Genomic DNA, 26,751 nt, shown 5'->3' with positions numbered 1-26,751 from the left:
TGGACATACCTAGTTGTATGGGCAGTTAGGCGACAACGGGAGGAGTGAACTCTCGTTGGAGGGGGGATGTTGTACCTCCAGAACATTGGAACTTTTATGAATAAGTTTGAGTAGAATTTTTACTAGAATTCTGTCTTGGTGTTGTTTGCAGTACTAGTTGAAGGGCTGTCTTAACGAACAATGTGATTCGGAATTAAACAAGGAATATCTATGTTGAACAACCTTTGTGGTAGTAATTAGGTCACACAAGGAAGTGTGAGTGTGGGGGTGGAAAGTGGGGGCTTGGCTCGGGTTGCCAATGCCTACGAGATGGGTGGTCCCGATTGGTCGGGAACTCTCTGTCCCCATAGTGCTTACTCGATATTAGTAATGCTCATTGCTCCTAGAGTGGGAAAATCTCGAGAGTAGGTTCCTCTGAAACATGGGTAAAAAGGCACTCGAAGCTTCTCTCCTCTTGGAAGGTGGGTCTTAGGATCGTTAGATAGCTCAAGTACGCTTCCCCTGCGAGGTGGAGCTAGATCTCCCTGCTAGTAGGCTCGAACTCGACTCACTTTGTGATGAGAGATCGTCCGCTAGTCGAACCCCGAACCATTTTGTTTGCTTCCACAATAGATCTAGTGGCCACTAGGTTCACCATTAGATCCGCCGTTAATACGGTGGGGTGGGGACCTCACACCAAACAATTCTCATAGAGTTGGTAATGACATTGTTATGACTTTTCGTCGACGATTAGCTGTTGATGACCAAAGTGATGATTTAATTTCTGCCTTGTTTCCAATGGAAAATGTAAACTATATAATTGATTAAGTTATTCTATCTCTTTCTTGAAACATGATGTTAGGTATAACTGAATATGTAGTAATGATTAAGTGGTTTCAATGTGATGCCTTATTAACTTTTCCCTCAAGCTTTCTTATCATGACATGTTCACTTGATTTGTAGACATGGAAGAAGAACTCAGATACACTAAAGCTTAGGTAATATTTAAAGAAGAGAGGGAGAGATATGGGAAAGAGAATCTCCTGAATGAATTTTGCTTGCAAGGTGATCCAATGAGCTTCAAGGAGTGTAGAAAGCTATGCCCAAGTCACTTTGTGTAGCAACATTTATTTTGAATCAATGGTAATGCAAAAGATACATCTGCAGTAAAACTCTCAGATTTACAACACAAAGGCCTAGCACGAGTATTTCTATAAAGATTCATATGAGGAGAGAGATATGTTCCAAACAAACGCCAAATGGAAATATACTTTATACAGCAGTGTTGTGTCTATGACATCCTAGGGATGTGGGTGGATTGGTCATGGAATTCTAGCATGGGCCACAATTGCATTGTAGAAAATGTGGCAGTGCAAGACACCAATAACCCATTTCTTGCATGCAAATGCCCTATAACTCTACTTCCCAAAGAGTCAGAGACACTCACTGAATTACCAAGCTAGGGAGAAGATCTTGCAAGCCAAGGAGAGGCACGTGACATGATATGCAATTAAATCCTTGAGCTTGAGCTTGAGCTAGATCTATCAAAATCCCAAGGAAATCTTGAATGATATGCCTCCTTGTATGGAAGACAAGGGTGGCCCTTCGTAACAAGAATCTGAAGGCCACTCTTCTAAGCTCAAAAGTTTTGAGTAGTTAATAGATGATCTACTGGACAAACTAGCACATTTATTGGCTTAAGTCATCCCCTCACTTCCACCTGTCTATTTTCTCAAGAATCCAACGTATTTTGTCAAATTTTTTATAAGATCAGAACTACATTTTACCCTCTCATCTTCCCCTATTTGTACTCTCAAAAATACATTTTTTTATACCAAGTTGTAATTGTGAATCTATTTGCAAAACTGTTTATAGAACTTGAAAGAGAGAGAGAGAGAGAGAGAGAGAGAGAGAGAGAGAGAGAGAGAGAGAGAGAGAGAGAGAGAGAGAAGTGAGAGGTGAACATGATGTAGCATAGCATTGTATTCCATCGTGCACTATTATCAAAATGAGAAAAAGTTACAAGGCTTAAGTCATAAATCACCGTAGCATAAAACACACCAACCATATTGTCTACTTCATCCATATCTTTGCATTTTCAGGCTATCTCCCATTCCATATCATTATCGACGTCAACTTCTGTAGAAATAGCTTCATGGGTTTGGAAGACATCATGGTGCTTTTGTGATGCTCTTATTGCAATGTTTTGAGGCTTATAGATAAGTCTGATATTGTCAAAAATATAGACCAAGTCAACAACCTATTTAGGCTAAAGCCGGTTTTGTTTTATGGTATGCATAAAGTCAAATGCCGACCAGTTTCTCTTTCAACACATTCCCAAGGTAGTACTATGATAGTAGAAAAACATGATTCCAATCAAGTCAACTAGAGAATACATTTCAAGCATTTGAAATCAGCATGCAAACTATTGCATACCCTTGCAAATGCCCATTTATCAAGGCATTCTTCCTTTTTCTTTTTTACCATATTTTACTTTCTTTTTCCTTTATTATCATTAAATTTATCTATTAATCTTTCAAACAATCACATATACTTCTCCAGGCATATCACTATCCTCGTGTCCCAAAACTCGGGTATCTTGTCTCCTCCACTATGTGTGGAGGCGGTGCCTTTACACAATTTCCAATTCTTATTTTTTCTTATCTTATATGGTAAAGGCTTACAAATTAATCTACCTTGAGTTAATTTTAGATCAATATTTTGAGAAGCAGAGAAAGGGTCCGACGGATGAGGACAATTGCAGGATAGCCCATTTAGGTTCCTAGCCTTTCTAGGGTTCCTTTTTACCAAATAGTTGGAAGACATCCTTAATTAAATACCATCTCCTTCCCTTATCCAATCGCTTCTTAAAACATATTACTTTCTCCTTTTCCCATTGGCATCAGGCCTACACATATTTGAATCCTCCCACACCCGATCGGGACACACTCCCATTCAATCCCAATTCCAGGGCCTTGAATGAACCCGAGCTCAAAATATAGACGAACAATTATGAGTCCTAGCCAAAAAGGACCATCTCCCATTGCATCTTACAAGTAAGCATTTATGCCAAAAAAATTCTGAACATTTGAGGAAAATTTCACACTTAAACTTTCTGTATTATGTTCGGGCTATCCAGTCAAATCTTCTTGATAAAGTTTTTAATCCTAGTTGAAATTTTGATTGGATCCATTGAGTTATAATCCGCTAGTTCTCTAATGTCTACTCAAGCAATAACTTAAGAAAACAATGAGTCTTTTAAGAGTTTAAGGACGTTTTTGTCTCAATGTAAGCTTTAAGTTAATCCCATCTTGAACGAATCTCATTTGTTTTCTTTGCATAATTTGCCATCCATGAAGCATCTCCATGGAAGTGATGGGAGTTTTATGTTCAAGAAACATGGTCATCACTTCCGTGAAGCTATCCCATCCCCCCTTCGTAATTTCAAAATAAACTTGAAAGTAGACAACATTGAAATGAACAACGCATATGCTCTCTACATTGACCTTTGCTTTGGTGTGAACCATGAGTTGTAAACACAAAACTTAATAATTTATTATCTTGTAATCTTCAATAAAATAATCTTTAAAAATGTTTGAATTGATTATACAAGATTGAATGATTGTTTATGCAATCTTGAGTAGAATCCTTAGATGAAGGGTAATGTAAGAGTAAGCTTGTGTAGTGAGAAATGCTCATGCAATGGAGTAAAAATGATTAGAAAATTATTCTTTAAGATGGGATTTAGGCTTACCTCTACTACCATGGAGAGGATTCATCACATAGCCAGGAGAGCCTTAGAGATTTGGGATTTTCTAATTGACAAGAGGGGAGATAACCTTACTTAGAATGCAAAGCTCCTCTAGTTATGATAGAGTTTCCATTTAAAACTCAACTTTCTCCTAAGAGAATTAGTTAACTTAAGTATTTCTCTAAAAATCCTACACATGCATACTTTATAAAGAGTGTGGGAAGGGTTTCTAACCTCACTCCTATCTTATTGCAGACATAGCGAGAAACACAAACATAATTGTCAATCCATGGGAGAAAGCTGACTCGACTAGTACATAGAGGCTGCAAGAGCTTGTCAATCTCTTGGGAAACAACAAACAACTTTCATCTAACTCAAGCTACACTCAAATGATCGAAGTCACCAAAAGCTAATTGCTAATTGGCAAACAAATCATAACCGTTACAGCATCAAATGACATCTAAATGTTACGAAACTTCTAGGAAATGTTTATAAGACCTAAGAAAACATGCTTATGTTCTCAAGTCTCACTTTAGCTCAAGTGAAAAAATCACGATTATTAACAACAGTGAGTTTTTGACCTAGTCTTTTTTGACCCAGAATGCACCTAGATGCTTAGCAAGGATGTCCCAATACCCAACCTATGCTTATTTTGTGATTTCCTACCTTAAATTCCTACTTATGATGCAATTAGGATGCGGGTTGGTGACGCCAAATCCATGAAATGTCTACGTCAATGCATAGAGCTTTACCTGCGATCGCAACACAACAAATGGCAATGCAATGTGACAATTGGGAAGGAAGTAGGAAGTGCAAGAAGGAGAGAAGTGAGCGGTGTTATCTCATGCTGTGTTTCTATTATCCAAAACTTGAAAATAACTTATAAAAATTGGCCTTTATACCTTTATACTTTAGTTTTTTTTGTCTTCCTTGGGCTGTTCAAAGCGTTCCTCTTCCGTTGCCCAAGCTCTTTTCCGTTTGCGTCTTCTCCTTCATTTGATTTAGCCGTTGGTGAAGGCCTTGGACTCGGAATCGGCTAGTCTTTCTGTTTTGCAGGTGGTGAAAAGGGTCTTGGAGACATATTTCCTTGTTCAGGACATGGCTCACTTTGTTGTGCAGCATCCGCTTGTCTCTGTTGCTCAGCTGCTTCTTCTTTTGCTTTTCTTTGAGCTTCTAGAGAAACCTTAATCTTCAATGCTTTGGCCTCAACATACATCTGCTCCAGTAAATCCTTTTGATCCTTTGGAACCTTCTTTGCAGGGTTCTTGGTCCTTGGACCCTTTACCTCCCTCGGGCTCTATTTCTTAGGGTTTTCACCTACATCTTTGTGGCTTCTTTCGTATGATTGTTTCTGTCTTTCAAATCTTGCCTTTTTTTGCCAATGTTCCTCTTGATGAGCATCCACTGCTTTCCTTTTCATTGCTTCCCTCCTTGCCCTCGTTTCTTCATTGTACAAGCTTTAAGCTTTAAGCTTTCGCTGTTCTGGGCTTCTGACGAGCTTTCTGCAGATTCCTCATCTGATTTATAGATTCTTTTTGTTGATCTAGTGGTTCGTGGAGAAGGTTGACCTGAAATGATCCATGTGTTTTGATATGGGGTTGGCGGCAAGTTGTCGGCCATTCCAATAGCATGGTATGATATTCTTGTCAGCACTTCTAGAGTACCCAGATATGTTAACTTTCCCTTCAGTGTTGTATGCACGTACTGTGCGTGATCTATAGCTTTCCTCGTTGTCGACTTCAACACTTGAGTGAAAGTAGTCGCAAGTGCACGATTTGGAGTTGTGTATCGTGGCGGTGTTAACTGAGTCAACGTCAATTAACAGAAGTTGCTAAAGACCGAAGACGTATGAATGCACATCGAGGATTAATCCAAAGAAGCAGTAAAGATTGGAGTTACACATTTTTCAGGTTTTCCCAAAATGGTCACGTATTGTAAATTCCCGATTTATTTCAAGCCATTGTAATATTTCTAATGTGTTACGGGCTCAATGGGAGTTCCAAGTTGTAAAGAACAGGTCAATTATTGTGCGTAGGTTGCAGATCTAGTAAGTGGTGGAGCCCTAAAGGCCTTGGGCACCCGGACATTGCATATTTTTACCCTAGGTATATAAAGCAGTGTGTAAAAGAAATTAGGGTTCTCAAGCTCATTTGTTGAGAGCACTCTTTGGTGAGAGCTCTTGAGGTGTGTGGCTATGGAGTCCTTGAGCTTCTCCTTGCTCATGAGACTTGATTAACACTAATCAATGATTCATTCTCTTTCACTAGGCCTCTCTCATGCTTCTTATGATTGCCTATATTGTTTAGATTAGTTAGATTGTAACTAATTAGTGGTTAATCCCTCTCTAATCTTGTGTGATCGCCCTCCTTTGCTTGTGTGTGCATGTAGGTTTGATTGGAGTGTGGTGCTCGATAGATCTATGTGTGTGTGCTTGCGATTAGTGTGTTGCATGATAGGACTAGTGTTGTGTGTGTCTTACAATCGTAGTGTGTGTGATTGGGTTGATTAGAGGCGAAGAGAAGTGGATATGGAGATTGCCCTTCATTGCGGCTTAGCTCCTCCATAGGCCGAGAAGCTCATCTCGTAGAGTTAACCATTTGTGTTGCCATGATTAGCTCACTAACCGTGTGAGTGTTTCCATGCCCTAGCCGGGTAGCTCATCCATGCGTATTGACAATTTTGTTGGTCATTGGAGCTATTGCAACGATGGAACCCCCAACATTTGGCACTGTTGCCGGGGATGATGGCCTACACTAGTGTAATTGTGGCATAATTGAATGCGTTCCCTCACTAATTTCACTTGTGTGTTTATGTTTTTGTGGGTTTTGGATGTGTGTGCATGAAGCAATGTGTTCATAATTCCTTAATGTGTCACCGTATCTTACCAATTGTGTGTTTACACACTCTAATTTCACACTAACCCCTTGCTAATTTGATTAATTTTTGCTAACTTACTAATTTGCTATGAAGGATTGGAGCATTCAACCATTCAATTGATCTTCAAGGAAAGGTAATCAAGGTGGCATTCTCAACCTCCCTAGAATCTAAAGATGTGTAAAATTGTGTAGAGATCCCACCATGATGCAATGTAATGTTGATGCAATGCTATGTTGATGTAATGAAGATTGAAAATTTTGCATTTGTGGAAATTTGAAAATAATAATAAAATAATAGAAAGGCTGGTTCGAGTTGCGAGGTCCGTGCCTTGCGGCGCATAAGAATTCTTTGTCGAATGGATCTTTACGGTCGTTGCGATAGTTTTCGCCAACTTTAAAATTTCTCTTCTTCTTCTTCCCTCTCCACGCGAATCCACCCCACACCCACTCTCTCTCTCTCTCTCTCCTCTTACTCTCTCTCCTCCCCTTGCCAAAACCCCGATTATTGTCTCTCTCTCACTAACTCTCTCTCCTCCCCACCCCTCCCCTAGCGATTATTAACATCCTCTTTCTAACCCACTCACTCTCTCACTAACCTTCTCATTATCTCTCTAAAAATCACATTTGTCCTTTTGTCTCACTCTCTCTCTTCCCATCCTCTGTCTCCTGTAGTGCACGTCCTTGTCTCTCTCCCTTTTTTACTTATACACACACACACACACAAATTTTGTCCGGTTGTCAGCGCGAACCATGCATCTTGCTCTCTCTCTCTCTCTCTCTCTCCCACTTATCTCTCTCCTCTGCCTACTGTTGCGCCACTTGCGTGCCAGACCCCTCGCGTCCCTATCCTGCGATGCAAGCTGCCAGAATCTGCCACGTCATCGCGCTGCTCGCGCTCAGGCCCGATTGCTGATGTCACCTGCGTCATGCTCTCTCTTCCCTCGTGCCTCGCGCACCCCGCGCGGTGCTGTCAAGGAAGGTCAGCGCTATCCCGCCTCAGCCAGGTAAGCATTTAGTTAGCCTAAGGTTACTTAGGTTAGTTAAAATCCATATAAAAACAAAAAGAAAATCTTTTTAAAACAAAAAAAAAAAATCTTTTAAAAAATTAAAAAAAGCCTTTTTAAAAATCATTAAGAACCCTAAAAAGAATAAATAATCAAGAAAATCCAATAAAATTTTTTAAAAAGGATTAAAAAATCATTAAAATTTATTTTAAAAAAAAACATTCAAAAATCCACACAAAAAATTTATAAAATAAAACTCATCAAAAAATCAAAATTAATCAAAAAAATCATCAAAAAATTAAAAAAATTCTTTAAAAATTAAAAAACTCACAGATAAATCATAGAAATTGTAAAAAATTCATAATAGCTCACAGAAAATCCATTAAAAATCAAAAAGTGATTGGAAAATTCACAGTAAAATACAAAATTCATAAAATCATCAAAAATTCCATAAAAATTAGAAAATTCACAAAAATTAAAAATTATCAAAAAAAAATTTTAAAATTCAAAACTTTCTCAAGAAAATCACAAAAAATACTTTAAAATTTTAGAAAATCCAAAGTTTTGCAAAAAAAAAAAAGAAAAAAAAAAGAAAGTTGTCAGAAGTGCCAAAAAAAGTCAGAAAGAACCAAAAAAAGCCAGAATACCGAAAAAGTCAGAAATAGCAAAAGCAACGTCAGGAAGAGTATCGCACATCGAGCAAAGCGAACTAGGTCAGCCGAAAAAGACGAGCAAAAAGACCAACTGAAGCCGTTAGCGACAGAAATTTATAAAGTTTTCAAAATCAACCGTGCAAATCAAGCTTGTAATTGAACGAACAGGGGCACAAATCACTGTGGATTGCAGATTAGGCTAGTATAAGTAGGAGAAATTATGCTAATCAATACATTAAATCTGCTAGGAAACAGTTTTTACAAATCAAGTCAACATGGACTCAAGTCGATCCGTGAATTCAAGTACAACAGAGTAAGCTAGTGGCAGTGGCAACACATGCACAACTGCACAAGACCAAATTTTACAGCTATATGGCTACAATGGACTTAAGGTTTTATTTGCAGATACGGAAGGCCATAGATACTTGATGAGTAGTAAAAGCAGCACGGGAGCCAAGATCCTATTGATCAGGGTAAAGACAGATTGAGAAAACTCCTAGATGTTCACAGAATTCAATGGAGCCAAGTATTGCAAGCTCAAAGATGAAGTGCAGATAGAAATTCAAAAAATTAACCCAAGTGTTTATTAAGAAATCTGCACAAGCCAGCAAAGCATACAATTGGTGCATATGCAATCAGGGTCATTGTACATGGATTACAGTGGTCAGATCTATAATCGAGAGCCAGAATGCAAGATCCAACAGATCAACCAATTGAAGAGAGTCTAATTGGAGAACCAAGTCTACAAAGGTCAAGATGGAGCAATCTACTGCTTTATGCTTAGTGTTCTAAAAGGAGATGCCTACAACTTGATCATCATAGAAGCAGAAAATTCTCAGCTAGAGCTTGATATGACAAAACCAAATGAAATACCACCAGTCATGGCATATTACTCAAATTGTGGACGAAAAGGTGGATATTTTTTTGAAGATTCTTCAAGAAATCCTGACAACCGGGATACATCAAGTGCCAAGCAAGGTACAGAGAAAATTGAAAATGTAAATCTCAATGTAAGTGCATTTTACTCGTCACTTTTAATGCAATCGGATGATTCTGCATTACCATTAGAAGCACCAATAAAATCACTGCAAGTTCAAAATCAGTATCAAGATTCACAGGCACCTGAAAAGCGTAAAATTGATTCTTTGAACAACAAATTCTTGTATGAATTTAGTAAAGGTGTCGAGATATCACCAAAGGTTGAAAAGACTGTTAAATTTGCAAATGATTTTGCATCCATTGACATAAGTGTGAAATCATTCACGAGTCTAAGGGACACATCAAACAGAATGATGTTAGCTTTGTATGGCACCCATAATTCATATGCATGTAGACCAAAAAAAGAAACTGTACAAAAAGGATCAACCAGTGTTTGAATAGCCCACCAGTGTTTCTCTTGGTATTGGTGGATGGGGATCTCACAAGTGGTATTAGAGCATGTGTTAATTAAAGTCTTGGACCTAGAGAAAAGTTTAAGGTATTAGGTTGAAATAAGTGATCTCTAACAAATTCAAATTAAAGACATATTTAATTGAAAAGAGGGAGAGAAAGAAAGAGAGAGAATTATCCCCATCTTTGTAGGAACATTTCCATGAGGCCTACTACAAATCCATAGATTTCAACATTAGGTTTATGAGAGCTTGCCTATCCCGACACTATTCAATGCGAAAAAGCTTGATGCGGTAGAGTTAGAAGGTTTAGAACTAAATATGAAGAGACTTAAATGGGCCGAAGATCTTCAAGTGATTGAAGTATACTTTTTCATTGGAACAGAGAATCCTAAGGAAACCCTTGTAATAGATGATGTCCAAGTATCACAAAATCAGTGGGTGTTTGATCAGGTGTCTAAAGTAATCCACCCAGGTAGAATTAGGCCCATAGGTGTAGGCCCTAGTTTTAATGGACCAAAAGATGTTGTATATTTTGATCCTATATTTGATCCACCCAAAGTCCATAAGATTCTAGTATAGGATTGTCGTCACCCTTGTACATAGTAGGACCTTCACGGATTGTATTAACTCTTGTACATATTATGGTTCTCATGGGTATGCTATAAGAATTTTTGTTTATGGCTTGGCAATTGCCTTCATCCTGTGTGCAAATAAGTTAAAAGCATAAGTAAGAGAGATTTCATTTGGTACTAAATTCCACTAATTTAATCTCATGGAAATACTCGTGCAAATATCCTTTACACTGTTGCTCAAGATAAAAAAATTACTACTAAAGCAAGTTCAACTCCCTACTTTCAAGGGAGAGGGACCCAATTTAGAGCAAGATACCGAATCATGGTTAGATTCTATGGACAACTATTTTAAAACTACAGGAACTGCTCAGAAAAACCAAACAATGTTGGGTATGTTCCGTCTCAGCGGAGATGCCAAAGTTTGGTGGAAGCAACTCTGTAGAGATAATCCCACAAGTAGTCCTTCTTTGGAGAAAATGAAGCAAGCAATCAAAGAAGGCTATCTCCCTCCTGCACATCAGGCTATGAATATGAACGAATTCTTTGGTCTACGCCAAATAGGACTTTCATTAGAGGAGTACCACACCAAATTTGTGCCTTTACGACGCTATGCTCCTCAGATGACCATGGAGCAACAAATTGCTCGTTTCTGTCAAGGCCTCAACAAAACCCTAAGTACACGTCTCGAAGCCATGAGGCCTACATCAATACAGGATGCCCTTCTTAGGACTAAGCCTCTTGCAGCCGAAGGAACCAACTCTACAAGGAACTAAAATGGATTTAATAACTTTAGGGTAAGAGCCAAGGGAACTTTTAACCAAGGATATCAACAACATGGAGTAGCTGCAACAGTGAACTTGGAGCAGACCTTCCCAAATGTTAGGTTTTATGGATGCAATCAAATGGGGCACTATAGAAATAACTATCCTGAAGAGAAAAACCCTCAAACTAATGCCAGAGCCATTCCTCAAAATCAAGGCGATAATCTAAGAGGAGGTAGAAATGGAGGACGAGGTAGAGGAAGAGCAAGAGGAGCCAGAGCTTATGCAATCATGGGAGAACCAACCTTAATGAACGAGGAAGATGAAAGAGCCACTTGCCTGGCTATATTAGTAATCCTAGAGCTCAATAACAATAGGTTGTGGGAAGCTTCACAGAAATTATACAAGAGAGCAAAGTCCTAATATGGACACTCGGACGCAAGCAACACTCTGAGGATTGGTCTAGGATTACTTGTGCCTTGTTGTCAGCAGTTGGCATGCCTAGGATGGGGGGAAATACTAGCCATCGATAATCAAAAGATATCAGAAGAACCCTGATAGCCGTTGTGATTTTGGTCCCTGTATGATGTCATGGCTCAACACGAGCATGACAAGGCCTTGTAATTTTTTAGGTTGATCAATATAATTCACTCACAATTGTGAGTTTTGCTTTTTTTTTTTTTAAAGATGCAAAACTCATACTCTCTCTTTTGCAATATGTAGCATCCAAGCTTTCCTCACACCAAATGTGAAGCTCACAAAGTGATTAGTACACCTAAGTCTCTCCTCATGCATATAGTGTTAAGGTTATATGTAAGAGATTAGAGATGAATTACAAGAAAGAGAGAGGCCTATTTATAGGTTAGAAACCCCTCATTAAGGTTATTAATAATTCTACTTTACATGCTAACAAGTCGATAATATGACTTTTTTGAATATCAAATATGACGGGTCTTCTTTCTCTTCTTGAGGCATGGAAGTGGGCTTAAGAGAAAGCAATATTGATTGTATATAAGGTGAAATTAAAGTGTTAAGAGGAAGGGGAGAGAGAGAGAGAGAGAGAGAGAGAGAGAGAGAGAGAGAGAGAGAGTTGTTACTATATGTACATGTCTTGAGGTGAGGTGCATTTTAAAGTTAGATAAATGGATAGCTGTGTTAGTAATCATTAAAAAAGTTAATCATATATTTACAATGAATAGAATGAGTTAAATGGCTAAAAGCAGGCATGTGAATGAGGTGACTGAATCCTTGTGATGGTGAACCCTTGAAGAATCTTGGACTTACCTTTTGTAGTTCTTCAAAAATGACCGCCGATCATTTTCTTCTTCTTCTCTTATTTACACCACCGCCTCCAAGGTTGATCACCACGATGAAAATGGTAATTTTTGCTGATGAGATTCCCAATTTTTAGATGTTGAGGGCGAGCTTTTTGAAATGGGGCCTCTAAACCCAAACCAATGGGCCTACCCTCACAAAATGTTCGTAAAGAGGTACGCACACTACTTGGGGCACCACCTTCTTTTGGGAGTGGAGAAGGAAACCAATCAAAATAACACTTGCACTCACCCACTCAAGCAACACACTTTGAAAACCCCCTTACTCTATATACACTTTGGACAATTGAACACCATCAACGATTATGAAACCCAATGTCGTGCATCAAAATGAAATATGCAATTTGTGGAATAGCATTCACCTTCTCCCCATAAGAATACCCATAATACATCCAAACTCTTCCTCTCTCAAGCACTCATCAAAAAATCATGCGCACAAGACTTGCCTCTCAAACACACAAGAGAATCACTTACATCAAACTAACACACTTTGCATAGAGAGCTCATCTCCATCTATGCAATGCCGTGACACAAATAAAATCACCATAAGAGGTAGCCACATGCATATGTAATGAAGCAAAAGAGAGTTGGAGTGATCAATTTATTTAGACCAATTGAATAAGTGTGGAGAAACAAACCAATGGTAAATTGAGAATAGAACACTTACTTGATTTCTCGCACACCTTTTAAGGGGAGGACAGACGCTGGCTAACCATCACGAATTGCGACACTTGAAAGTTTTGAAGATGATTTCATGATCATTAACATAACCATGAGAGAGATCATGATGTATTTACAAGTTATTGAGGTGCTACAAATGATTTATTGGGTTGATAGAGTAAGAGATTGTAGAATGGAAAGAGTGGAGAATAGAGTTGCACTTCCTCCAAAGAGGAGGGTTAGGAGGGAGGATGTGAAAGAGGGAGAGTTGGGGTTTTCTCTACTATTGATCAAGAAACAACATGAAGTTGAAAATATAGGTGTGTGTCCTTGAGTCTCTCCAAGGGGGGCTATTTATAGTTGTGTAGGAGTGGGATTATGCTACACTTAATTAGAGTAAGTGATTAGACCTAATTAAGTGTCCTTTGACCACTCATTGAATATTGGACATAAAAGGGACTATTTATTCACCAAAAATATCATTTTAAACCGTGAAGGCTCCATAGGGGTGCATAATGTAGGTGGGCCCCACCATGAGGCCCTACGGGTGGCTCCTGCGGGGTATCTCAACTTGTGTGTCTTGGCATTTAGAAAGCATCTTTAGGTTGGTCCCATCACATGCAAGTGACCTTGAACACTCATTGCTCTTCTAGAAGATGAGTAGGGGAAAAATAAGATCTCACCCTCTTGATTTACTTGATTTACAATTCCCTTTTGCTGCGAATCTGACAGATTTACACTATTTTGACCATAACTTTTTACCTGTAGCTCGGAATGACATGCTTCAAAAGGCAAAATTGACCTTCTCAACATGTTTGATATGAATTTGGACTATTCTTCATGCCCATGCACCAAGGAATTTGGTTTGGAAGGTCCACACTATGCTAGGGAACCTTTTGCTTCCAAGTCTTCTTGTATGGGCCCTTTGCTTGTATGCATCCAAGGGGAATCATGCTTTTTCAAAAGGCTATGATGCTTAAACAAATAGAGGAGGGCCCAATATTATTTTCTTGTGAAAAGAATATACAATTGGAGTCTTTTTGAAAGGAGAGAAACTATATGTATATTCTTAAGAGATATTGGGCCACCTATGTAGGGGGCATAGAAGACTTGTAGAGAGGGACCATAATCTTTGGTAAAGACAAGTGGAGAGTTGATTTCCATGGTAATTTATCTATATGGGGTGGAAGATGGATATATTATTTTTCTACTACTAATTCACAAGAGGTAAGAAAGTTTGGGGGTATATAGTTCGTTATTGTATGCTTATTCTATTTACAAAGCAAAAACGAAAAGGGTGGTAATATAAATATATGACTAAGGTGACATTTTTGGGAAGAGTATAATGTATGTGTCGCCACAAAGGTTAAACGAAGAGGGGGAATTTACTCTAGATAACTTAATAGCGTAGAAAAATATATACACATATGAGGAAGAGGACGTTGAGTAGGCTTACAAATGTTGCAAAAAGATGGTTACCATTTTATGCCACTCATATTAGCCCTCCCCCAAGCCTAGAGATATTCATATCTTTAGGAGGATGGTGTTGCTTCTTTTTCTTCTTTTTTTTCTCTTTTTTTTTGTCATTTTTCCTTTTCCACTTTTTTTTTTTTTTTTTCAAAAGGAGGAGTGTCATGTACTCTTTTACTCCATTAGACCTGCTTTTCATTACCTCAATCCCATAAATCGAAGATGGGAGGGTTGCCTTGGGTATGTTCAGATTCCAAGGCTGGTTCTTCTTTGCACATCAAAGCTTTAAAAATAGGTGGAGCATTTGCCAAGCCGAAGGGAGCCATGTCAATTTGGAGCTTAGACGATGTAGGCAGATGACTGCCTATCAACGGATTGATACGTTGAAAGAAGGGATTTAATCTCCATCCATTGACTCTGGTCTTGTGGAGTTTTCCTGAGAAATCTGCTAATCTGTAACTACCATTCCCAAACTTTGTTTTTATCATGAAAGGTCCCTCCCATCTTTGCAAAAACTTTTTGTCAAGTCGAGTATCAAGTCGGTTATCATAGCGAAGAACCAACATACCTTCCTTCAATCCTTTCCCCTTGAGCTTCTTGTTGATTTTATCCCTTTGGCTTGTCGCTTTGGTGATGTAGTGATCAATGGACTCTTCTCTATCTAGCTCAAGTCGTTGGAGATCTAAGATCCTTTCATGTAGAACCTCTTTTGGTTTTTTTGCCACTCTTGCAAGAACGCGCAAGCTTGAGAGCTCTACCTCAATGGGGAGAAGTGCTTCCTGTCCATAAACTAGATGAAAAGGGGTGAATTGGGTAGATACCTTGAAAGATGTCCTATACGCCCAAAGAGCAGCCGTCAAATGGAGATCCCAATCATTAGGCCGGTCCACAACCTGCTTAGAAATGATCTTACATATCATTCCATTCACTTTTTCCACCAATCCATTGCATTGAGGATAGTAGGGTGTGGAATGCAGGTGTTTCACTTTTAACCTCCTCAAGAGATCATTCAGAAGGTCATCCCTAAAACCGAGCCTCGATCTGATAAGATTTCTAGGGGTGTTCCAAACCTACTACAAATATGATCAAAAATAAACTTTGATACCTCTTCAACTGTGATTCGGGTTGTGCTTGTTACTTCCGCCCATCGTGTCATGTAGTCAACACCCATGATAATGAAAACCTTCCCTGTAGAAGTACGAGGTAGGGGACCTATTGCATCCACACCCCACTTTTCAAAAGGGCCATAAGATATTATTGGGACTCGAGGCTCATATGTTAGTCGTCTATCCCCAGCAATTTGGCATGGCTTACATGCCTTACACCAATATTGGACATCACGATGTAAGATCGGCCAAATAAACCCTGCTTGTAAAATCTTCCTACTTGTAATATCTTGAGAAAAGTGACACCACAAACATCATCATGACATGAAAGAATAATTTTCTCTATCTCTTGCACACCTGGTACTCTCCTCAAGACCACATCTTTCCCTTTGTGATATAAATCATCCCCGATCAACTGGTAAGGTGTGGCCTTCTTAACTAGTCTATGTCTTTGCACCTTGTCTAAGTGTTTGGGACACTCACCTGCTTGTAGAAAGAAGATAATGTCTTTTAGCTCCTCTTGACCTTGATATTTGGGTTTATATAGTTTCACACCTCCTACCGCCATTTGAAGCTTTTCATTTGCGAGTAAGTCTGCTTCCTTGTTATGAGTTCTCACAATGTGTTGTACCTGTGTTGCTTCAAAACCCTTCATCAAAGCTCTTACACTACTAAGCCACTCAAGCAATGTACGATTCTTGCACCTCCAAGTCCCTTGGATTTGCCTGACCACTAGCAAAGAATCACCTTTTATAATAAGTCTTTGTATGCCTAATTCTTTGCATTCTTCTAACCCAAGGGTTAGAGCAGCATACTCAGCCTCATTGTTAGAGTGAACACTGGGTAGAGTGATACCTTTTCTAACCATTACCTCCTTTTGTGGGTTCAAAATGATGATTCCCCCTGCTGCTTTGTCTTGTTGGCGTTGATAAGCTCCTTCAAAGCATAAAGTATGGGCATTATCAATCTCCTTTACTTTGAACTGTTTTGAGCCTTCCTCTCTTTGTAGTCGTGATCCTTCCCTTTCTCTCACTTTGTAGGTGAGAATGTCTGCAAGTCCTGCTCTTGTGCTATCTTCTACAAGGAAAGTGTATTCAAATTCTTGGAGTTCAAGCACCCACTTTTCTATTCTAGATGAGAGGCTCATGTGTTGTACTACATATGGTAGATTGTGCTCTAAGGTGAGAAAAACAAATGGCACAGGGAGAAGATACGATCGAAACTTCCTTACCGCAACAAGATTGCAAAGACCACTTTCTCCATTTCAGTGTATCCCTTCTAGGCCGGAGTCATCACCTTGCTTGCAAAATAGATCGGCCTCATGTATGATGTTTTAGGATCTTTTTGCATCAAAACAACACCAACTGCTTCGAAACCTACACTTGGAGTGACATAGTAGGTCTCCTTTGGATCTGGTGGCATTAGGATTGGGAGAGAGCTAAGAATGCCCTTCACTTCCTCAAAACATTTTGCATGTTCCCTCCCCCATTCAAATGTAGATTGGCTTGCCAACCTATGCAAAGGGGCGATGGCTTCTCCTAGGAGATGGATGAAGCGAGACATGTACCTCACTTTGTGGTTGAAGGTCATTAGCTCCTTAGTTGTTGTTGGTGGAGATAATGACAAAAGGGACTCTACTTTAGAGGGATCCACTTGAATTCCTTGTGAAGAAACCACATGGCCTAGCAAAAACACCTGAGATTCACCGATATGACACTTCTCTGGGTTGAGTTGTCCCCCAAATTGATGGAGCCTCTTAAGCCCCTCTTCAACCTTTTGGCAATGAAGTGATCTACAACTATAAATACAGAAATCATCCATAAAGACTCTTATGGATTTTCCAAAGAATGGCTGAAATACAAATATTGTGAATCTCATGAAGGTGCTAGGAGCATTGGTGAGCCAATAAGGCATTACTCTGAATGCAAAACATCCCCAAGGTGTGATGAAGGTGGTTTTTGGTTGGTCCTCTTCTACCATTCTAATTTGAAAATATCCTGAATACCCATCACACACAGTGTAGCATTCGTGACCTGCTAATTCATTCAAAATTTCATCTTGGAAAGGGAGAGGGAAGTGGTCCCTCTTTGTCACAGCGTTGAGGGGTTTGTAATCCACGCAGACCCTCCACTTACCATTCTTCTTGGGAGTGACTACAATAGGTGATACCCATTCGGAGTTGGATACTGGATAGATGAAGCCAGCCTTCAAGAGTCGATTCACTTCTTGTAGGAGAGCCTTTTGTTGCACAGATCCTAATCGCCTTAACTTTTGAGCCATGGGTTTGGTCCCTGGTTTCAATTCAATTCGATGCTCTATTACATCTACACCTCTTATTTGTGAGTAGTCAGTGATAAACAAATTGGAATACCTCCTTAACATATTGATGTAGGACCTCTTCTCCTCACAAGTAAGATCTTTTTCAAGCATCTTCTCAAATCCTTCTTCAAGGTGGTGGCATCTTTCATCCCCTCATGTGTGATTGTCTATTGGCTTTCCTTCTACTGGAACATCTTGAGTGTTGGCGTTGAATACAATTCCCATTACCTCCAAAGAAGACTTCTCTTCACTGGTTGATGCACTGGTTGATGCTTCCTCATCACTTGAGTAAGGACTCTCCTCCTCGCTCTCTTCATCTGCTATGGTTTCATAGTTGATATCTAGTTGCTTTCCTTCTCGCCAATCATACACCACCGGTTGACCCTTCTTAAGAATCAAACGACTACTTCCCCATTTTTGATATGCATTCACAGCAATGAGCCAAGGCCTCCCTAGGATGATGGGATAGCCCTCCCCCTTAGCTGGCATGACATACATATCCACTCGTGCATTTATGTTACATACAGAGACTTTTACATTTTCAATGATCCCCAAACACTTCACACTTGAGTTGTTGGCTAGCCTGGCTTGACAATTAGAGGACTTTGTAATTTCAAGCCCTAACCTGTTCATTGATTTTTCCGTGATCACACACATTTGAGCTCCACCATCAACATATACATTAGACACCTTTTTACCCCTTATGTAAGCATCCACAATGGGTTACACATCTTTTTGTAGCTTTGAGGCCACGATCTTAATGGAAAGATTTGCTTTATTTTTTGGAATTCTTGTACTTACCAACTTTGGCCATTGCCTTCTTACTTTGGCTGATAGGTGTAGAAGTTGAGGCCATGAAATGTTTGGCTTTTGGGTTTGTAAATCCTCCAGGATGTTGTAGGGCTCTAGCTCCTTTCCCAATGGGAAGTTTTTGATACCAATTTCCCTTCGCCTTGATCTTTTCTTCCTGCTACTTTCATCTTCTTCCATCTTTGACTTCTTCTTCTTGTCTCTTCTGGCTGAATTTGTTCCTTCACTTCTCATGTCTTCATCCTTATCATGTGCTCTTGTGCGTTTTTCTGCCGGCATAACATCAAAGTTTAGAGTATGCTCATCTATTACCTCTTCTAGCTTGATGATGTTGACTCCTCTTTCTTCCTCCTCATGTGGGACGGGAGGTATATTTGCTGGTGGTGGTGGTCGACGAAGGATTTGTGGGCCTTGAGCTTGTTCTTGCTGCACAGTGAGAGGAGGCGGTCTGGGGGGATATATGTCTCCCGGAAGTCTCCTTTGATGTGGACAATTGTACATGCCATGGCCCATTTCATTGCAATTCCAACATCGCAACTCTTGAGCTTGTCTTCGTTGATTGTGATTCCCTTCTCTTGGTTGTCGTTGTTGAGGTAGGCCTTGTACTAGATTCAGAGTGAGGTTCTCAAGCTGTTGAGTTAGCCTTTGTAAAACCTCTTGTTGAGAGTTATCTCCTATTTGTGAAGATTGTGCAAGAGGGGCCCTAATTGGTGCTTCCATGGTTTATGAAGACTCCCTCTCACTCACTTCATTCAAACCCCTTGCTCTATGTGCTTGGAAGTGTAGTTTTCTAAACTTGATGATGGCTACCTCACGTGCTTCTTCGAAGGTGGATGGGAATTTTAGCTCTACTTTAGCCTTTAAAAGTGGATACAATCCAACCATGAATCTCTCTTTTTTTAGAAAGTTAGGTGCACCACCATGATTTTCTAATGTAGCCTCCCACCTACCCCATAGATTGACAAAGGTTGCTTCATAAGAGGGATAGTCTTCAAGTGATACCTGCTTATGTCCAATAAGACATTTTCATAGTCCTTCAAAAGTATCACCTTGCCCGAACTTGGAGAGGAAGCTTGCTCGCAGTCTCTCCCAATTGGACTTGATTTGGGGTTGTAAGGTCTCATACCATGCTTTAGCTTCTGCTTTTAGAACCAACGGGAAGGCTCGTAGCTTTACTTCCTCTTCATCTCTCCCGGATATGAGATGTGCCATCTCCAAGTTGTCAAGAAACTCTTGCGCATCTTCCCCACTTCTTGCATAGAACGTGGGAAAAGAACTTGACATTTTGTTTAGACTTTTTGAAATCTTTTTTTTTAAAAGAAACTTTTCTCTTACGGGCCGCACAAGATTATTGACACTATAAATCTGATTACATTAAAATTAAGATGTACACATCCATTGTTAATTCGTACTTTATCATAGGTAGAATAAATGGATTAATTGAAGCATTGATTTCATTGAGGCGAGTGGATCCAAATATCCTCCTTATGATAGATTGAAACCTAAACTTAGTTGCAATGATTATATGAATGGATTACCGAGCAATAGGCCTAAAAGGTTCATTGTTTTGATCATGATTTATGTGCTACTCCTTGTTGTTGGTTTGAAGACCTCGTTCCTTCATATGGCCCTTGAGCACCCCTTCACCACTCCTTGTTCCTGCCTTTAAAACAAAATGAAAACTTGAACATCATAATTGATGATTGGAAGTATAATTGGATTGGGTGATGCCAGTATTTCTCTAAGTCTTTCTGCACCAAATATAAAAACAATGCATTGCTGGAAAAAGACTTTTCTATCTATGTGAACATTTACTCTAATGTGTTGTGCAAAATGAAATGGATAGATGAGAACTCCATTGTTCATCACTAAAAAATTTGAAGATAACTTGGAAATATGTTCCTCAGTGGGGGCTCCACTTTATGAGGGCGAGCTTTTTGAAATGGGGCCTCTAAACCCAAACCAATGGGCCTACCCTCACAAAATGTTCGTAAAGAGGTACGCACACTACTTGGGGCACCACCTTCTTTTGGGAGTGGAGAAGGAAACCAATCAAAATAACACTTGCACTCACCCACTCAAGAAACACACTTTGAAAACCCCCTTACTCTATATACACTTTGGACACTTGAGCACCATCAACGATTATGCAACCCAATGCCGTGCATCAAAATGAAATATGCAATTTGTGGAATAGCATTCACCTTCTCCCCATAAGAATACCCATAATACATCCAAACTCTTCCTCTCTCAAGCACTCATCAAAAAATCATGCGCACAAGACTTGCCTCTCAAACACACAAGAGAATCACTTACATCAAACTAACACACTTTGCATAGAGAGATCATCTCCATCTATGCAATGCCGTGACACAAATAAAATCACCATGAGAGGTAGCCACATGCATATGTAATGAAGCAAAAGAGAGTTGGAGTGATCAATTTCTTTAGACCAATTGAATAAGTGTGGAGAAACAAACCAATGGTAAATTGAGAATAGAACACTTACTTGATTTCTCGCACACCTTTTAAGGGGAGGACAGACGCTGGCTAACCATCACGAATTGCGACACTTGAAAGTTTTGAAGATGATTTCATGATCATTAACATAACCATGAGAGAGATCATGATGTATTTACAAGTTATTGAGGTGCTACAAATGATTTATTGGGTTGATAGAGTACGAGATTGTAGAATGGAAAGAGTGGAGAATAGAGTTGCACTTCCTCCAAAGAGGAGGGTTAGGAGGGAGGATGTGAAAGAGGGAGAGTTGGGGTTTTCTCTACTATTGATCAAGAAACAACATGAAGTTGAAAATATAGGTGTGTGTCCTTGAGTCTCTCCAAGGGGGGCTATTTATAGTTGTGTAGGAGTGGGATTATGCTACACTTAATTAGAGTAAGTGATTAGACCTAATTAAGTGTCCTTTGACCACTCATTGAATATTGGACATAAAAGAGACTATTTATTCACCAAAAATATCATTTTAGACCGTGAAGGCTCCATAGGGGTGCATAATGTAGGTGGGCCCCACCATGAGGCCCTACGGGTGGCTCCTGCGGGGTATCTCAACTTGTCTGTTTTGGCATTTAGAAAGAATATTTAGGTTGGTCCCATCACATGCAAGTGACCTTGAACACTCATTGCTCTTCTAGAAGATGAGTAGGGGAAAAATAAGATCTCACCCTCTTGATTTACTTGATTTACAATTCCCTTTTGCTGCGAATCTGACAGATTTACACTATTTTGACCATAACTTTTTACCTGTAGCTCGGAATGACATGCTTCAAAAGGCAAAATTGACCTTCTCAACATGTTTGATATGAATTTGGACTATTCTTCACGCCCATGCACCAAGGAATTCGGTTTGGAAGGTCCACACTATGCTAGGGAACCTTTTGCTTCCAAGTCTTCTTGTATGGGCCCTTTGCTTGTATGCATCCAAGGGGAATCATGCTTTTTCAAAAGGCTATGATGCTTAAACAAATAGAGGAGGGCCCAATATTATTTTCTTGTGAAAAGAATATACAATTGGAGTCTTAATAAAGGAGAGAAACTATATGTATATTCTTAAGAGATATTGGGCCACCTATGTAGGGGGCATAGAAGACTTGTAGAGAGGGACCATAATCTTTGGTAAAGACAAGTGGAGGGTTGATTTCCATGGGAATTTATCTATATGGGGTGGAAGATGGATATATTATTTTTCTACTACTAATTCACAAGAGGTAAGAAAGTTTGGGGGTATATAGTTCGTTATTGTATGCTTATTCTATTTACAAAGCAAAAACGAAAAGGGTGGTAATATAAATATATGACTAAGGTGACATTTTTGGGAAGAGTATAATGTATGTGTCGCCACAAAGGTTAGACGAAGACGGGGAATTTACTCTAGATAACTTAATAGCGTAGAAAAATATATATACATATGAGGAAGAGGACGTTGAGTAGACTGACAAATGTTGCAAAAAGATGGTTACCATTTTATGCCACTCAATGTTTATCATGGTTTACATGATGAGTTTTTATGTATTTTAAGTAGAGGTAAGATGGAATTGTAAGACGTAAAAGAGAGAAACATAGAGATTTTGATGGTGTATCTATGTAGAAGTTCATATGAGAGATATGTAGGTGAGAGGGGAGGGTAATGGTGAAGAGGGTAAGCGGGGACACAGAAGGTGTAGGTTTGAGTGAGGGATGGAGAGGAATCAATGTGTGTGTGTGTGTGTGCACGTGTGCACGCATGCACGGGTGTGTGTGTGGAAGTGTGAAGAGGTGAGACAAAACTTGGATGACTCCTTGTGTGAGAGTATGGATATATTGGGGTCCACCAAAAAAAATAATATTTCACCACCACAAGCTCAAAAACTCATGAAATAGTTTGAGGATATGGTTCAGCTTGGCAGCTACATTTTTCATGTTGACCATTTCTTCAAAATCAGAGTGGAAGTGGACACCCAAAATTCCACAAAAACACATTTTTTTTCTCACTCCAAAAGTCTTTCAGTGACCCCCTTTTTTTTGAATTTTCATAAGGCTCCAAGAGTGAGCCCCTCTTTGTATAAGAGCATAACCTAATAGATTCTTGTAAGGGTTTGAAAACATACATGCATGTGGATTATTCACAAATATGATATATATATATATAATGAGAAAAAACAAGTTAGTTGATAAATTATTTATGAAATCTAGAATAGAGGCACCTTCATATAGATATAAAATTGAAAAATAAAAGATACAAACATATAGGGAAATCAAGTGAGGATCCCTCATTTGTGTTTATAAATGAAATTTTATTTACTTGGGGTAAGAGAAAATGCATGTAGAAAATATCTACTAAAAAATGAACGATAGAGTGAAAAGTATTTTTTGTGGATTTCTTTTGGAGTGGTTTCACACAAATCTTTAGGAGGCTTTTATGAATAGGTCTATTTAGAAAATAGGGGATATCCACAATGGTAACAGAAATTATGGTATCGATGAGTTAATATACATAGCATACTTAGGCAAATAATGCACACCTACCCATAAATATTTAAATAAAAACACATTTATTTAAGCCCTATATGCAATGAAATACCTACACAAAAATGGGCCGAAAAAATGTATTCTTTATTTTGGCTCAATTAGCCCAATAACTAGTTAGCTAAATATTTTCAATAGGATATGGGAAAATTTCCCTAGCTCACACATGCCTATGTGTAATGAAAAAGTGAAGATAGCCATAGTGTTTGGGTGATTTTTATTGGGTGAGATAGCTCACTATGACAAATACAGACAACAAAAAATGGCTATCAACATGATAGGGCCACGGTTGTGCTCCAAGATGGAGAAGGTGTTCTTGATGAAATCAAAAGTTATCTAAATACATGATATGTATCTACATTGGAGGCAATTTGGAGAACTTTTGGATTCTCATTGCATGAGGAAAATCATGATATATTATGTTTGCAAGTGCATCTCCCTCAACAAAATATGGTTTCTTTTGGGGATTCTACTGACATATCTAATTTGGTGGATAATGATGATAACAAGCTCGGGGGGTGCACTATGTAATCATGTTAATGTATAACATGAGCTCAAAGGAGGGGTTTTGAAAAGAAAAAAAATTAGGCAATTTAACAGAGATACATTAAAATAAGAGGTTTTTATATTCAATTTTGGAAAAGAATCCTAAAATAAGGGGTCATTTTATTAATTCAGACATGTTAAAAGAGGGGGAGGGGGGGGTTAATACCCCACGAACGCACGTTATATAGGGGGTACTGAATGGTGAACCACTTGAGATAACAAGAAGACAACACTGACAGAGTGGTTTGTGTCAAATTAGCAATACCCAGAAGGAAATGACTTATTATATATAGACTTTCCCTCCGAATGGGTTTGGAACCTCACTAATAAAACATGGTCACATAGGAAAAGAGGTTATACTATCGCAAGAATGTACAATGTTGTTCCCAATGTTGGCAATCTTTATTATTTTCATATGCTACTTATAACCATATGCAAGGGTTGTAATTCATTTGAGGAGCTTTACACTTTCAATGGACAAACCTATGTCACTTTAAAGGAAGTTTCAAGTGCTAAAGTATTGGTGTAAAATGATGACGAATGGTTTATATGTTTGCAAGAGGCATCATATACAAGTATCAGCTTGCAGTTAGGACAACAATTTTTTGTGATCTTGGTACTTTGTGAGCCGCTATGTCCAAGTATATTGTGGCACCAATTCTCCATGGATATGTTTGACGTTTATGTTTATGCTTTGCATGAATGTACATGTGATGAGTTTGTATGTCATGAGATAGCTAAGAATCAAGCATTATGTAATCTGGAATCTTTTCTTCAACCATATAAAAACAACTTTATGACTACTTTGGGCTACCCAAAGTAGACCATTTTGTATTATAATGAAAGAGAGTATGTGCAATGAAAATGAGAAAATTGAATTGTGGGAAAAGGCTGCTAATAATGAAATCATGCAAGCAGTTGACTCAACAAAAGCGGAAATTTTTAGGTGGACTGGTGGGAATGGGAAGATTTGTCTCTATAGTTCATTGATTTGTCGGATACATGGCAAAAAAAATGTGGCTTTAGCATGTCCATCCTCAAGAATTACATCTTTACATCTTAGCAATGGACATACAACACATTCAAGATTTAAGATACCAATAGAAAAGCATTCAAAATCAGCATGCACCATCAATGTAAATAGTCAACTTATAGAGCTTTTGAGATTAGCATCATTGATCATCTAGGATGAGGCACCCATGGTCCATCAATATGCTTTTGAGACCGTGGACAAGCAAATGAGAGATGTTATACAAAGTGATGCATTGTTTGGGGGAAAGGTGTTTCTTTTTGGGGGTGATTTTAGAAAAAATTTCTAGTTGTGCACAAAGGAAGGATGTCGAGCAGATATTGTGGATGCCTCTTTGTGTTGATCTTATATATGGAAATATGTGAATACTTTGAAGCTAATAGATAATATGTGTGTACTTCATTGTTTTAGTGACTTGGACAAGAGAGACTTTGCAACATGTGTACTAGACATTGGCAGTGGGAATGTTTGTCATGGGGATCTACTTGATACTGTAGCATGTCCGAGTAGTATGATAGTCAAAGATAGCAATGTTCAAGGACTTATTCATTGTATATATGGTGACTTACAATATGTCCAAAGACATGCAAGATTCTTTAGTGACAAAGGTAGTCTTGCACCACACAATAAGGATGTTGCTATAATCAATGAGGTGGCTATGCGTAGAAAGAGAGGACTTGACAAAAAAATCCTTGAATGCAGATTCTCTTTGTACATCAACTTGTAATGGTGGGTTGGATGTAGCTGAGTTTTTAAATTCATTGGATCTTGGTGGTGGCTTCCCACCACATTGCTTGCATCTAAAAAAGAATTCTCCCATTATGATTCTTTGCAACCCGGATCCAAGGTGTGGTTTATGCAATGGACAAGATTGATATGTAAGACATTCTATCATAGGGTCATTGAGGCAGAAGTAATCACAGGTCCTCATATTGGAGACAATGTATTTATACCAAGGATCGACTTTATCATAGGAGGTTCTCAAGAATTACCTTGATGAAGCAGAGATAGATTCCAGTGAGACCTACATTCTTAATGACCATCAACAAGGCATAAGGACAAACACGTGAAGTCTTAGGTTTATACCTGGCTATGCCTATTTTTACTCATGGTGAGCTCTATATAGAAATTTCATGCATGCATTCTTCTACCTCCATAAAGATTTTGATAGATGGTAGATATTTATTGGCAATCAATCCAAACACAAATCCTGTAATGGAAATGGACTATGAACATTGAGAATAGCGTAATTAAGAAAACTATAGAGAGCATTTCTATGAGAATACTTTGAGAAAATCAAGGGAGAACTCGATTAGAGGTAGCATCATAACAATTATACCTAGTTAACTTGGCATGAAAAATACTTTGCAAGGGAGAGAATTAGAGAACTTGACAGCAGTTGAGAACTGGATTTATGTGAAGCCGGTCCCCCCTCCAAAAGGCTGTCATGTTATAACTTCTCCC

This window comes from Adiantum capillus-veneris, chromosome 4 (assembly GCF_014529385.1).
Source record: "Adiantum capillus-veneris isolate H3 chromosome 4, ASM1452938v2, whole genome shotgun sequence".
In the NCBI taxonomy this organism is placed as follows: domain Eukaryota; kingdom Viridiplantae; phylum Streptophyta; class Polypodiopsida; order Polypodiales; family Pteridaceae; genus Adiantum; species Adiantum capillus-veneris.
The sequence above is the reverse complement of the archived record's forward strand: the minus strand, read 5'-3'. Positions refer to the sequence as shown.